Source organism: Danaus plexippus, chromosome 15 (genome assembly GCF_018135715.1).
Source record: "Danaus plexippus chromosome 15, MEX_DaPlex, whole genome shotgun sequence".
NCBI classification, from domain to species: domain Eukaryota; kingdom Metazoa; phylum Arthropoda; class Insecta; order Lepidoptera; family Nymphalidae; genus Danaus; species Danaus plexippus.
In genome coordinates, this window is record NC_083547.1 from 3,445,248 (window position 1) to 3,462,540 (window position 17,293).

At 29.8% G+C, this 17,293-nt stretch overlaps 1 protein-coding gene across 3 annotated transcripts in view; it reads left to right on the forward strand.

Annotated features, from left to right (window-relative positions):
- The window catches only part of LOC116766471 (uncharacterized), a 68,215-nt gene that overhangs the window by 17,920 nt on the left and 33,002 nt on the right, over positions 1–17,293 (forward strand). For 2 of the 3 annotated variants that reach the window (XM_032656319.2, XM_032656320.2), the window contains exons 2-3: positions 6,211–6,249; positions 16,824–16,862. The gene's annotated coding sequence lies outside the window, so the exon portion shown is untranslated. The remainder of the gene's footprint in view (positions 1–6,210; positions 6,250–16,823; positions 16,863–17,293) is intronic. The other variant, XM_061522775.1, reaches the window with a different exon arrangement.

Genomic DNA, 17,293 nt, shown 5'->3' on the forward strand with positions numbered 1-17,293 from the left:
ACATAATAAAATAAACTAATTTAAAGCGACTTTTTAAAACGGGCCTCTTGTATAATTGCTAAAACATAAAGCTACACGAGTTTGCCATTAGGTTTTTTAAAAAGCGAATAAATCAGGGACGATGGCACCCAGAACAACGCTTTCTTGTCCATTAATATGGATTTACCGAACTACGTTTGCTTGTTATTTCTCGTTAAAAAAAAGGTTCAACCGGCCAAGATCAAATATTTTTAAAATATTAAGTTTTTATTTTTTTGTAGTACGAAATAATATTTAAATTTATAAAAATTATAAGGGTTGGATATTGAAAAATATCTTTAAATATCCAACCGAATATACGTATTTTTTTATATAAAATGTCCCAACATCTTTATTATCTTTCACAAATGAAAGAAAAATTGATTTCTAATAATAATTAATTAACGTTTCAAAACCAAACCTAATTTCAAGTTGTTCCGTTTGGTAATTTAAAATTTAACGTCTCATTTTATCTTTACATTCTGTAGTAATAATCAGTACGGTGTGTACATGTTTGGTAATTGTTCATACTTTGTGTCGATAACCTGATATATTTTCTAACTTTGTATGCAAGTAGATTAGCAAATAATGTTATGTTTATGTTTAATACAATAATGTTGTAAATAGTAATATAATTGCCTTAATATCGCGACTTGGCATAGTTTAAAAAAAAATTATACTAAGAGTTTTAATAGCATATAAATCTTCATCTTATCTCATCTGTAGAAATTAATTTATTATTAAAACACCATACAAAACCTTTTTATTTTCATGATTAACTTAAAATTTATCAAAAATTTTAACAACTTATATACATATATATTTTTGAGAAGATCAAATCAAAACAAAGATAACAAAAGTTTTAACATAGTAATCATATCTTTGGAACTCGAATTTCGAGATTCTTTCATTTATAAATCATGTAAGCTATTCGAGACTATTTTGTAAAACATAAATAGAAACACTTCCCTTGTGTCCTTTTATATATTCCCCACCACTGAATGAACTCGAGCTGCGTATAAAGCATTTTCTCGTACACTTCTTTCATGAACTAATGAAATATGAGTGGCTACACTGCAACTTTACGCGTTTATCATCGCCAGTACAGCCGCGAACACATGAAATGGTACTCTAAATAGTGTGCTGGCATTTTGCTCATTTATTGTACGATGCACTTTATTAGGTTGTACTTTTTCGGATTATCTTGTTGAACAGATATACACAGTGCAATCTTTACAATAAGGGAATACATATTATAGTTTAAATAATGGTCTCATAACTATTCCTTAGGATTTTTATATATTTACTCCGCTCCGAATATATAATGTATAAAATTAATAAGTTGGAAGAAAAGTACGATTAAATTACTAGATTATGAGTTAAAGACAGTCTGGTGTAAAAAATTACTTCAATATAGATTGGGAAAAGGTAATCTATAAAAAACATCGCCCCAAATGGATGCTTTTAAAAACTGATGAGAGCAAATTTTGAATCGGAAATTCATCTACGAACGAATTATGTAAATACCATCAATCATATTTATTATAGGACATAAATTATTGTTGGAAATCATGGGCCAATCGATTTTTTATGGGTGAGCGAGTCTACAAGAGTTATGTGGATTATCTGAATTTCGCCTTTTTGCTGCGGTATTAAATGGGGAAACATCTTGTTCGTTTATAAATACTTATTAAATAAAGTTAAATAACAGAATTACTGTTACTGTTAAAACGAATAAAAGAACTTATAATATCTGGAAAATTTTATTATTTATTTTTTTATCTCATTGTCCTATTATTTTATTTCTAACATCGACATTTTTTTTAGTATAAATCAGAACACTATTGATCAATATACCTTTGTGGTCTAGCATTATTAAGTTAAAATAAGCAAAAACAGATAAGCGGAAGAGATTGCACCGAACAAGCGTGAACTATCGAAGGCTCTTGTAATAATTACACAGAAATGCGGAAAATGTATTCAATTGATACCTTTACGAGCAAGTTAGAAAACAGAGGGAAGACTGCCTTGAAATATTGTAATAGCGTCTGTTGATTAATACCCTCGTGCATTGTTTTATAGTTTTTACATACTCTTGAAGCGTAACTTTAAGTGAACGCAGCGGGTGTCTCATACAAATAAGAATACAATAAAACCGTACGAATAATTTTTCAGCTTTTTTTTTACCATTTTCATTCTCCCTAATACTCTAGTTTTATGTCGCTTCAGTAATAAATATTCAAAACTTTGTTTATTCAATATTAACAGTGGCCAAGTACTTAAACTCAGCTATTTATCATGCACTGACAAATTGCAAATTATGTTTGATTAAAACATTTCCTATTTATTTACCTTCGTTTGACCTGACATCATTGCGGTTTTGACGCTTATGATGTAAGTGTTAAAACAAATTTTATCAAATCAAATAAACACATTATAATGTCACTATACATATATCATATAGCATGCATCATTAATTATAATAAAATTCTGTTATAAAATTTTATATTTAGGCCCCGCCGTATATTTTTAAAATGTTGCTCATTCAATAACGTAAATATGCACTAATAAGATATGTAAATGAAAAATTTTAAACGTACAACTTTATTTATTTGAGACTTTATTGGACATCACAAAATAAAGGAAGAAAATATGTACTGTATAAAACGTTTATACAACGACGTCGCGATCTTGTAGTATAATACTTAAAATTTATTGTTTTATTTACAAGTATTTTATTGTAATGATGCCAATATTTTGATGTCGATATCGAAACATGCTTATTACAGGTTAGTTTCATTCAGTAAACAAGTGAATTGAAAGAGCAATGTACACACTACATCGCAGTAGTTTTTACAAAGAGTCGCATTTCGTTAGACGTTGCGATTTATAACGCATTGACACAAATAATACTCAGTAATAACTGTTGGCAATCAGTGTCAGTAGCTACATTTATGTCACAAAATGTTTTAAGTCAAGCATTATTATTCAGTTGTTTTTATAAAGTAAATAATTAAATTCAATTAACAAGGAAGACATTGCTAAATCAGAGATCTTGGTTAGAGGACCATTAAAAATACCCAAGTTAGCATTACATATATGTACACTAGCAAAAAAATTGTTCAATTATCTAGCAAGGTATTCGGAATTGAAAATGACGCAAATCATTACGCCGGTTTTAAACGCATCAAACAAGGCGACAACTTTCTCCCAAAGCAGTCGAGTCAAATATTAAAAAGTAAAAGTATCATTACAAAACCTGTTAGCTCACCAACAAATAAAACATACGTTACTTTTAATTGTCGTAAAACATTTTTATTGACTGTTTATAGATTATTATTAGCATAGAGTATATAATATTTGATATTCGACCGAGTTACTAAAATAGAAAAAATTAATACAACAATTTTTTTTTCATTTCTTCGATTCAATATTTACACAATGAAACGCGTTGCTGTTTATGTGATATTTTGTATATATTTTTTTTCTGAAAAAATATTCATTGGCACGAAACTTTCCCGAAACCAATTTTTAAACCCTTGTCTCAATATTCGCTTTCGTTTTATAAACAAAGAATTGAAATATGGAAGTTTTTTCATATGATATTTTTTATATTACCCCCCTCATCTTTTGTGTCTCGTTATAAAATTTGTATGTGTTATTACATATAAAACATTTACTCACAATGGCCGATAAATTGACCATAATTTTATTTAATACTGTAATCAAAATCCAAAATACAGTCAATTATCTAATCTATGTAACATTTTAAGTGTCAATATTACAGGTTACAGAAGGTTACTCCAATTACCATTGCCAGTTTAATGCACTTCTCGTCTCAATAATGCTATTATAACTAACATATAATTATGTACGTCACACATTTTACAATTTATTTTCAGTGACGAATAGTTTACATTTACTCTTACACACGTTTCAAATGTTACAGAGATATTATAAAATATAAAAATTAATAAATAAAGTTAGGGAGTTATCAATAAATAATAATGAAATAAAAAACATAATTATGTATAGATATATATTTAACAAGTAACGAATTTTGAAGGGTATTCATTTGATTCAGTATAATATATTTGTAAAAAAACATTAATTCATCACCCGGCTGTTTTGTTTTCCATTAATTTGGGGCACGTCAAAGCTGCTAATGGTTTCGGCTTACTATTAAATAATCGTCCGACACCGACCCTCCTTGGCATTGATAGTAGCCAGCCAGCCCGCACCCTCACAAAAGACTTATACAATAGATACGTAATAAATTATTATTTTAAAATGAAAACGAGATAATCTAGTACAAGTATTGCAAAATTCAAATCAAACTAATCGCAGTAAACCGACAAAAATAATAATGGATAAAGTTAAAATATTAGATAATTCTATTTAATACGATTTAGAAATATTGACCTTCACGCCTGCTGAGCATAGATAAAATTTTATTGAGATAGGAAAAGGAAGCATCAAGAATTGCTACAGATTATATATGATTTAATTGATATAATACAACCATTATACTATTATAATTCTATTATACAGAAAAAGGTGTTATGTTAGTTGGTAAGTAACCAACTTTTATAGTTAATGTTTAAAAAAATGGAGATTAATGGTTTACAAATAGAGGCAATAGTAATAAAATGAATTACACACATTCGACCTTACTCAACAGCGTGAACCATAAAATGGTCCTCTATATAATTATATAATAAAACAGCCATAAAATTATTCTACATCACTCACCCTGACATGATAACTTGCGTCTTACTAGGAAATATATAAAACGTCTCCAGCCTTAAGAGACTTTTAGAAATGAAGATTTTGTGTTTTAAATCGGGATAAATCTTATTTACTAAATCAAATATGTTTTACCTTCGTAGCAATAATATGAAATATGTTAGAAAAAAATAACAACTAGTACTAAAAATAAATTGTCTTGTTAAATAAATCTTTTTACAACAATATGCATAGTAAGTCGTAGGTGATTGAGTCATAATAGCACTCACATCCTTCGTAGTTGACCTTAGAACTTGTAGGTAAGTGTAAAATTTACTACAAGCATTTTATTGCATAGTTAAATGCCAGTTTGTTTGGATTTACCTCATTATTTATATGCAAACAAAATCTAAAAATAGAAATAAAAAGAACCTTATACCAAGCTCTTGAAGTACATCCGGTCGATTAATAAAATAATGCTCTACTATGTTAGTGTTTCTTACCTTTGCTTTAAGAATAAGTATATTACTTCTGTATTTTCGACAAACAATATAATGAAATAAAGAAGTAGCACACCATTATTTTATTGATTTTTTCCTTTCCTTTATGTATTAATATACTACGTAAATCATATTCATCTTCTAATCATGAAAGAATACACTAATAATTTAAAAAACATCTACTATTGTTGATTATATATAATAAATTCATATTCGAAACAACATAGGTTATAAAGTACGCATAAAAATATTCATAAATTAATTGATTTATATTAACTCATTAACAAATATAAATACCAGCAAGATGTTATCTATGTACCAAAGCGTTTTACAACAGACAAATTATAACATTAAAGAAATCGTCACGCATCGAATATTATTTCGATCAAGTGGCTTACTTAGAATCGAATATTACAATATTACACTAGGCATTGCCACAGCCACACGTCCCTTGTACTTTTATGCACCCGTAACTCCTTAACTAGTTAATTGGCTGTAAAAATTTTGTTAAAAGTGAAACGCTTGCAAAACATCATAATTCAATGCCACCATAGCAATGTACTCCAATTGCTAGCTATAAAATTTCGCAAAACTTATATTACAACACCCTATATTTGTTAACTTTATGATTTAAATTGTTGTAATTCGTGATCTTAGCAATAATATTTCATTTCAAAAACCTAAGTGAACCAGTGACCACCGGTAACCTAACAGACTTGATGACAATTCCGCCACAATGTCCATGTCAATGGTTACAGTTTAATAGGTTCGAAAATAACAGAAGTTTTTGTATATTGACAAATAAATGTTTTATAAACACTGTAATAATAGAATAGAATTGAATTATCATGTGTAAATCATTAATGCATTTAGATATAATATAGGTTATTATATGTATGTATGTAGCTTTTATTTCCTCTGACACTTCAATTATTGTTATTCATATGTCATTATTCTTCTTCCACAGGAAATAACAGGCGATCAAACCACGCATTACTTGACACAGGTAAGAACCATTTTTTTAAATGTCCAATAACAGTGACGTAAAAATGACAGGATATTACCATATAATTGTTATATACAGAAACATCTCGTTTGCCCGTGATCACGGTTGCTGAAAAGTAACCGGAACGTCGGGATTATGTAGTTTTTAAATAATAAAAATCCGCGTAGTTTATCCGAAGAATATTAGTTTCATTTAAATGAACAAAACTCGTGAAAATCTTAGATCTCATTATATACAGAAATAAGTTTAACGAATTTCAAGAACGTTCCAAGAAATACTATAGAAATTATTTAAAGATTCAACAGCACTCAACCACACAATGAAATTTTCTAAATGCCCTTTCAAGTCATTCGGGTAAGAATTCGACTCATTCTCGGCACTCAAAATATAATATTCCAAGTAGGAAGTTCCATAGGCTGAGAAGAATATTTAAGTAGACAGATAAAAAAGGAACAAGTTATTTTATTCAAACAGATCACACGTGCATCCTGAGAAAGCTTTTATAGAAAAAAATACAAATACTTCTAAAAGTGCTACATACGTTTTAACGGATTTAATCTCCACGTATATAACTAAGCCTTGATAAGAGATTTAGTATAAGTTAAAAACTAACATATTCTTTAACTAAAAATGATCGCGATAAATTATTTTTATTCAAATATATATTACTCCGTAAATTACAAAAGATCTTATTTTTTATCTTTCAAAAGTTTTGCTTTATTGTAATAAAAATATTTTTTTGTTCCAAAAATTACAAAAGCGGCAAAAATTATAATTATTATCTGTTTATGAATCTTAATGTGAATTCGGCCTCAATTTCAGCTGACCTACGACGTGGAGGTCACACGGTTGATAATTAAAATTTCGTACAAGTATCATTGCTGCGTTAATGTATTTGTAAAAGTTTGTTTAGGGAATTTAAAGGCGCTTTAGGATACGGCTCGTTAAGTTTCGCTTTGTTGGCGTTCTCACTTAACTATCCTCTTTGTAACGTTTTGAACATTTAACCCCGGACATTATTCTTTAATTGTTAGGAGGCATCTGCACGTCCTGCTAAAATGTGGTGATCAAAATTAAACGTACACAAAACAAATCAATATTAAGGATGGACAAATTAACAAATCTAAAACATGTTTTTGTCCATATACAAGCAAAACTGTGTCATCAAAGGGCAATTTAATCGTTGCATCTCAAATGATAAATCATTCAGAAGCTAGTTTGCGAGGAACAGAGATTGCCGCCTTAGGTGCAACTCCTTATTAATGCACATAGCATCTAACCAACTTTAAGAAAACTCCCCAGACGCGTCCTGCATCTATTTCTACCTTAAACAAGAAATTCCAGGAGAATTTCCCTTTTCGACTAAACTATACTATTTCCAACTACTTAGGAACAAATTATATGGCGTCGAAAGCACGGCGATAGTCCAACTTGTAATACTGTTATTAACGAAACTACTTTCCACTCTTTTAATGTTATTTACATTTGTTCTAACGGCTACATCTAAACATTTGCATCGCCAGCTCTTCTTTGAACTGTTAATACTTTACTTACAATATCTTTTCAATAAACTTCTATATATAAATGTAATATTTTTTTTGTGTTTTCATTTTCATTTATTTTAATATGTAATAGATTTTATTCTTTAATATCGCAAAATCCTTAGCGTAAAAACTGTTTGCATATACATCGTATAATTATTACAATATTAGTTTTAAGCTTGTCATTAAATTATATACTATATTTGTATATTAGTGTTTGACGTGTTAAATTACCCCCGTCATGGTCCCGGCAGTAAATTATCTTTGAAATAGATTATGTGGCATTTATACGACGACGCCATGAGGCTTTATTAACATGTATGGTAAATATTATAATGTCGCTTGCTTCCGGGGATGTTTATTAAATAAACTAATATAACACGCATATAATGTGGCTGTATTTTATCATCCTCTTTATTGACATTTTGAACGTTCAGCAGCAAGCTCCTCCATTATAAAACATACAGCATAAAGCATCCTCTATATTGTTCCAATCTACAGCTAAATATCAAAAGTAACCGAACCAATAAAATTGTGTTTGAGCGCTACTATAAAAGACAATCCTTATTTAATTAACACACAGTCTCGTACATCATTTTAAACTAATAACTTCCACTGTCATTTTATCATGTAATGTATAAACTACTATTAGATAGTAGTCATTAAAAGAGATCAGTACTGGCCTAATCAATATATATATAAATAACCAGGAAGTCTTAAATTTACACATGTTTTTATACTTTCGCACTTATAGCGGATATACTAGCCGTTTTTACTATTTAATATCTTCATACTTCCGACGTTTCAGTACATTTATAGCAACCGTGATCACTGGCAGACAATATGAAAGTATCTGACACTTGGCATATAAATATGAAGTAACAAAGAACGCGTAGTATCCGAAAAACTTAATTATATATAAATAGGTACAGACGAAAATCTCAGATCTCTTTATGTTATTAAGTGTCAAAGCATCGTTAAGATTGTTTTGCAGTAGCAAATGATCATGAAAAGTTGAGAAAAATCTTATAAATACAAAAATTTAAACTACTAGAAATTAATTATATAATATAATTCTTTTAGATAAAGGAAACAAAACATGTTTTTTAACTATATACATAGTTACTTAAACTTAGCAGTGAAGTCTGATGTTATAACTTAAACAGGCAGTACTTTATACATGTTAATGTATACGATGAATGAACTTTACCACGAAAAAGATTCATAAAATTCTGCTTTAAGCACGAAAGTATTTGAAACTGGCATACTTTAAAGATAATTAGATCTAAAAATCTATTAGGTATATTGTCGTGGTATCAAAAATTATAATAATGTAGTTATAACCATTATGTTTTTTAATTTAATCAACAAAGTTTTCGAAAATAGTGTAATTTTGTGAAATGTTCCGTAACTTCACTACCTAACCACAACTGCCACTTTTCTGTCAAACATTTATGTAGCTGTATTTTTATCCCTACATGTACGTTTTAGATTTCCCAGGAATAGCCCTTACATATGAACTTTATTAGCCTATTTAAAAACGGATACAGATCTAACATGAAATAAGATATATATTATTCTAAAATATTCTAACATATTATTTACCTTAAACAAAGTTATATATTATATATAGCTCGTATTAATTTAAGTCAGGAACAATCTGTTAATTCTTACCCTCATTATGTTAAAAAAATAAGATATGAATACAAATGTTGTACCTTATATAATCTGTATATGCAAATAGGGATACTTATAATAATCTTTAAGGCACTTTCAATATTTCGATTATATTCCAAAAAAATATATATATAAACCATATATTAATATTGTACATGATAGAATTACATTGAAAATCTCATCACGTAAATGCTCTAGGAGTTAAATAACTGTTTACATTGAAATTTACTACGCCATCGACTAAACTTTAAAATTCAGTTACATTATTACAAAAAATACGACAACAATCTGAAATAACTCGAACAAGTTGAGAGCCGTACTGAGTAACATAAACCAAATAGGAATAGGCTGCTTTAATGGAAAGGCACTTATACACTTCTCGTTTTTTTGCGCAATTCACGACACTCCGTCAATGAAAACAGGTAATGTAAGTTGCACGATAGAAATTATGAAGAAATGATGAAGGCTGCTATTGAACTAGGGCAACTCTCGGTCAGATTGGAAACTGGTTTCATTATCAAAAGTCAATAACTTGCAAAGCATTAAGTCATGGCCAAGTCCGAACGTAATAAACTAACCGCGTTACCGAGCAAGTGAATTTGACGTAAGGAAGCTTATGACCAATATAATTTTAGACTATCCATTTTCAGATGCGACTTGATATTGATTCAATAAAATTAACTATACAAAAATATTAAACGAAATGGATCTTGAAAATTACGTTATTATTATCAAAGAATGTAAATGAGGTCAGAGAATTCCTTAATGGATTTGCTGCATTCCATCTTGCTTCTTTACTTGTTGTTTCATAAATTTTTCTCAAAAAGTAACATTAATGAAGAAATATCATTACCATCTGATATTTCCTACTTACAAGTACATTTTAAAAATCACTAGCTAAAACCATCATTATCGTTAACCAAGATTAAAAAACAACATAATGGTGCCCAATGACTTGAGAAGTTATGCAATTTTAAACTTTTATAGAAAACAACTTTCACAAGAGATGTCTTTTTAGGTGGGCAACGACTTCGGCGAAAGCTTTGAATCCTTCTTCTAAAGAATAACAAGTTCTATACAAAAAGGATAAACAAGATATGGGAAGAAGGACAACATTTTTGTACAATGTAATACAAGAGCATTTATTACAATGAAAATATTTGTACAGAAAGATTAATCTGTGATTAATTCAATTAAACTTATATGTAAGCCCTTAATGAATATGGCGTTATAAAGTAAGGAATGTTTAACTTAATTCCTGTTAGTCATTGCCCTTATTCATTAACAAAAACAAATAGGGTGGGTCGAGGGTAAATTATAATATATTGTATACTAGTTTTGAAAATAAACACTATTTAATTATCGAAAATACACTAAGTTATACAATAAAAAAATTTACTTATGTGGAATGCTATTTTAATTACTAGTGTATTTGAAACTAATCAATTTTGTTTAAAATATTCAAATAATTGATTATCTGTCAAGCAAAAACCGTAAGGAAATAGTTTGATAAATTATTGTGCCGACTTTCAAGAACAATATTTGTAACATATTCGACTTGTTTGACTATGGTGCCATATATTCGGAGCTAATCCCTACTATTAATCAAATTAAAATGAAACATGTAACAAATTTTCATTGTTTTAAACTAGGACGCATTTAAATGTAACCGATATTATTCGGATTACGACGCGTATTTTATTATTTTTTAAAAAACTATATACTCCCGACGTTTCGATTACTTTTCAAATGAATACTCGCGAAAGTCTTAGATCTCATTAGGACATATTTAAACTTAAATTATAAAATATAAAAATTATGTAACTCTACAAAAAATTTAATAAAGTACGTGTATTTAGTGCAAGTACGAAATAAATGGAAAAATAAATTATGACTAAGAAATAATTATTGGGACAGATTGTACTTCTATGGTAGTTTTGTGGTTAGATACTCTAGATATGAAAAACCTAACATTAACTAATGAGTCAGACCGGGTGTGGATGCCCTTCATGACATTTCCAAGTTTCTGTCACGTTGTAGAAATGGTTTCTAATATAACAATTATGACTCAAGTGGTGTCGGTCACAACTCTCTAGAACAAGTCACGGGATTTTAACTGTTGCGGTGAATATTGTATTTACTTTTTTAATTTTCATTATTGAATAAGATTAATTGAGATAATCTCATTTTTTAGTATCTAATACTCCTCGTACGATAACAACGATGAGATGGCTCTTAAAACTTAGGTCGAAATATGAATCTCTGGAAGACAATAAACACTATTTTCTGCTATTGCATTGCTATCTGCTATACGTTATTTATTTATTTCACCCACAATTTGCACGTATGTATCATTACCATAATATACCTGAAAGAATGCGATACGATAAATATAATCGCGCTCTCTTATCCTTGGACCACACTACCGGCTCACGATTATGGTCAAGCCTCAAGGTCCCTTACATAACTCACATTTCGTTATGATAATTGACTATCGACAAATGCATTGTCTTGTTAGATTGATAGCTGCAGAAACTTATTGAATAAACAAAACATAATACAATTTGCATATGACATTGAAATTTAATGTAAAGTTTAATTACACTGAGATGTTGTCTAAACTTATTTCTTTTTCCTTGACATAGATTTTAATAGATATAGTTACCGCTAATTTAGTAACGCACTATTTAGACAGTGAGTGGTAACTTAAATATCAAGTAAGTTTACATTAGATTTAAAGTAACGATTAATTAGTAAGTTGAATGAACGTTGTCAGAATTAAAAACAATTATCAAGATTTAAAAGACTGAATGCGAAAAATAAACAATATAGTGCAGAAATTTGGTAAATTTTCATTACAAAAACCTCACTACCTCTAAGCAAATTCTACTGTGGTGCAACAGTAAATACCATCTAGAAATATCCTTTATTAAAATGCTATGATCTTATTTTAACCACAGCTTATTGGAAAGCACTAGAATACGTGCAGCGCTTAACAGATAAATGCTCCGATAATGCTAGAGAGGAATGCCGAACAATACAGCAGACCTTTACCTAGGTATGAAGGTAATGCCAAAGTTCATGTGATTGTAAGCCATATTCCAGCACAGTTTAGTGGAATATTCCAAAAGTCTCAGGAGCATTGTCTCTTAAAATATGCGATACAAGGATTGTGATACAATAAGCACAAGTAAAAGAATCATTTATTATCTGCTTTGTTTTAAATTTTATTTGACCTGAAGTCTTTCTTAAAAAAAAAATCTTTAAAAATCTAATCTCTATTAATGTATCAATTCATCCTTTGGAGATGATATAGATGTTATCAATTGAAATGTTGCATCTTCACTTAATAATCTTTTTCGGTGGCTTACAACCGATCGAAGTGACCCGAATATTTTGTAGTTGAGGGTTATAAATTGGCAATGAACTCAAAATGTCATTAGTGTACTTAGTGATCTATTGTCTCATATAACTTATATCGATACAATTGTCTTGATCGATTGGAGCCATTGTTGCATATCAGAAGGTGATCGGTAATTTGAAAACAAACGTATTGTAACTCCAAGGCGATGATATTTACAAGTTATTCTGTATAGCTCTATTTGCTTTTGAATAAATATATTAAATGAATTCTCATGCTATATTATCATATTATATTATAAAATACCGTAGCAACACAATAACAATAGCAACGCGGTGTTAGTAAAATATCCGACATCTAAAATAGATTCTTTCTATATATAGATGTTGAAGGTTTCTCCTTAAATGGGATTCATGATGGTAATCTACCTTAAAAAGTCCGTTACAAATTCGTTTTGTAACTGTTATTTATAATTCACGCCGATATGTAACATTTTCAAAGCCTTTTCGTTTAATTTTATGCTATTGAGAGCACAATACACTTACATATATATAAGTTGCATAGTTAGTCTAACTTGGTACCAATAGTTCCTTCGGGGCGAGTGCAGTGTCACAACTAAACCGAATAATTCATGAGCCGTGAGGGCAACTCCGGAGGTGTTGCTGAGTTTTGCAACAACGTACACAGGGCAACAAGGTTGATAACCGTATTGTATGATCAATAAGTATTATGCTTGTACAAGCTGTGTATCATTGTACCATTATTATGCAAAACTGACGATCGACACAGTATTTTCTCGCGAACGTTAAGTCACATTTCGCTATCTGAAAGGTTATTAGAATGTAGGTCGATGAAAGAGCGCAAGGTTCTCTGGGTGTGTCCTGGATGGTATGCTCGAAATGGCAAACTCAAGTTGCCTTAGATCTGAAAATAACAAGTAGCGTTTGACTGTAAAGCAATCTTAATCAATATTCAACAAAATAATCACAAAGGACGATTCATTAATCATGACCTCATTAAAATATATGTTCTTAAACATATTGTAGTGCATGTAACACGACATTGAGACTCTCATTAAGGATTTCTTAACAAGTCAACGTATTGTAATTCATTGTTAATTTTGTTCTATGTGAAATTTAATTATCGTGTTGAATAACCCCCGCTCTCATACATTCATTCTTCATCCAATATGACGTTAATCAGCTTATAAATTGATTGCGTATTATTTTTTTACCGAAATAGATTTAAATATGGTATCAAAGTATATCCTGAATGTATTCAGAGACGCCGAAGGAGATTAAGATTCTATTGTACAACTTCACGATACCATAAATTATAACATCAATTAAAAATGTTTATAAAAAAACTAAAGTAAGAACATTGAAAAGAATCTTTTTTTCTAACAATTTATAATTATTTTATACTATCTATAGGTCAGATATTTCCTAATGATAAATAATTATAGTTGGAACGGTAGTGTGAAGTTGTACATTTATAAAGGATTGTATTGTATTGTTACAGATACAAATGACATGCATTCACAGTAAACTTAGAACTGAATTATATCGCTAAACGAGAAGTTTAATAAAAATATTTTAAGTATATTACACCATTATATTTATATCAGGTCAACAAAAATCTTTTATACAGCAAGAGTTAGTTTGGAAGAAAAGAAAAATTTAACTATTGAAAACCCAAGCTTTTTAACACTTACAAGTAACATAAAAAGTCACTTATTCTGACGTGTTCGGCATATTAAAGAAGAATTTCTGAATTTTGATATCTGTCGCACGGTGGGGGAGTTGGGGAATAATGGAAGAGCTCCAATCAAGCGATAAGTTGATACAAATTATTATTGATGTTTATCGTTGAACGACAAATACCATGTACCTCGCCTCGCCCTATCACCGCTTTTTCACCCATAAAATTCATAACAAATTGAAATATATTGGCACTCGCTAAACGGCTGTTTTTAACGGTTTTTTGTTAAAGATTTCGCCGTAAAACATTATTAGTATTTATTAAAATTCGGTCTTATTTAATGTATGGAATCCAATTATTAATTGCAAGATCTTTAGAGAAAAAGTCGTAGAGTAAAATTTTTATACAATGTTAATAACACTTGACATTGCACCCGAATTAATCGTTTAATAGAATGGAAATAGTTTAATTAAAATGTCAATATTTCTATTAATAATACCAACATAATAAATCTAAATATGTAAGCTATTGAATCACAGGGTCAGTTAAACTTTCATTACACCGAACATTCCGTATTATCTGAAGGACTTCAGAACTACTCCCATTAATTACCTGAACTTTTGTTATTCACCCAGAGGTTCTCAAAGTTATCTAAGTTTATTTAAATATCGACTTGGATGCTATATATAGATATTCCACAACCTTATGAAATTACTAGTTATAACACATTCACATACCCACATTACACAGTCTTATTGGGTTTAGCTATGCCAACTAAGTTTGACAAATAAAGACGTATTGAATAAGGCACTGTATTACGAAATAAAGGATTTTGTATGTTGAATACTAGACAAATGTGTAAAAGATATATTGTCTTTGATACCTACAACTGTCAAAAAAGTCAATTATTATTACAAAAACTCATTTGAACTAGTATTGGACTTAATTTTTTGTTACACATGCTAAAGATAATGTTTTTTTTTCCATTATTGTCAGAACGCTCATATTGACTTCCAATATCCGCTAACTAAAGAGAATAATTCAACCCAGGAAAAAATGAAGGGAGATATTAGGGCGTTGGATGACATTTATCTAATGAATCACGGGGGTTGGGGTGTATGTTTATCCAACCCTTCGCATGTGGATGACTTTATTGGAGTTTTGAAAACTCCAAGTTTTGGTTTGGGTAATCCAACTCTTTGTTTAATACAGTTTTCTTTTATTTGTATGTTCTTCAAAAGCTTTTATTAAGGTTTTCTAGTTATTGGTATTTCGTTTTTTGTTTTCTTAGTTTGATTAAAATACTGGACCAGGGGGAGTCGAATTCGCCAACCTAGGATTCCACAGAAAATTTATTGTTTCAAACGACTTAAGACAATACCGTTACTTGCATGATTTCTATGTCTAGATGATCCATAATAGAAATAGGTACATAAAAATCCCTTTTTAATGTTCCATATCAATACAGGTGCCTATTACTAAGATTCCGCTGTCCGTCCGTCCCTCACATGCCTGTCTCTTATGAACCGTGATAGTAAGACGGTTAATTTTTTTTTTATGATCCAAAGGTGCAAACGGGCAGATGGTCTACCTGATGTAAACTAGTCACCGTCGCCCATAGACAACTGCAACACAAGGGATGTTGTAGATACATTGGCAACTTGTTTGTGGAGGCGCCACCTGAACACTTGATGCTTGAAAGACCCCATATTATAGCTCTCTGAGCAATCCTCCCGCGAAGATCATTCCTGTACGCGCATGGAAAAGTTACCGGATCGCACATACAGTCTTGCAACTAAATGTATCTAGGTGATGTGGATGAAATCCAATCCAATCCAATGGTTACGATGGCACTATATTAAACAGTTCTTCGGAACATTCCCCGTGTACAGACGGTAGAACACACAGAGGAAGCTCAAATTCTTTCGGAGGTTAGGAGTTCTAGATCGTCTGGGAACCTGAGATCGCTGACAATACAAACTGCCCGACGTTGTATGGAGTCAAGACGAATTTTTTTTATACATTATGTATTTTTATATGTGGATACAGTAGATACGTGACATCCAAGTTGTAAATTAGTGGTGTAAAGTTATGATGTATCACGGAATGTATTGCTCTCAAATGTATTCCAGAAAAAAATTTAATGGGAAAAGAGTAATTTTTTTTTCAAAGAGAAAATTATATTTTATACATATTTACAGAAAGAAACAACATTTGACTATTACATTTTAACAGTAATAAATTGCTTATTTCATTTCAAATAATATTTAAAAGGAATTTTAATTTCTTTGCAGTAATTCACCTCGAGGGTCCACTGGAACGCTCCTTAAAATGTAAGTTGATTTTATTACTTAACTACCTTATTTAGAAAGCAAAGGACGCAAAATTCTAAAGTTTTAATATTTCCTTTTCCCCTTCAAATAATCTTTCAGTAATGAAAATAACGACAAATAAGTATTTTCTTTACATCGTTAACGCTATCAAGTTTAATTTTAAACTTTTAAAGTTGTTAAAACCAAGTTTTATTATAATGTCCTCAAATTCAATATCTTAACGACATACTTGTACTTTTTATATTATTTTATAAAAATAAAGAACAGTTATTAATAAAAAAAACTATTTATCTACCATAGTGGAATAACGGCATTCGTTACGGAATTTCAGATAATCTTTTTTATATAAAGCCAAAACCAAGTTTAATTAAACGCTTAAAAGTGATTAAAATATCGGAAATTTTCGAGTTTAATGCTGTATAATGCCATAT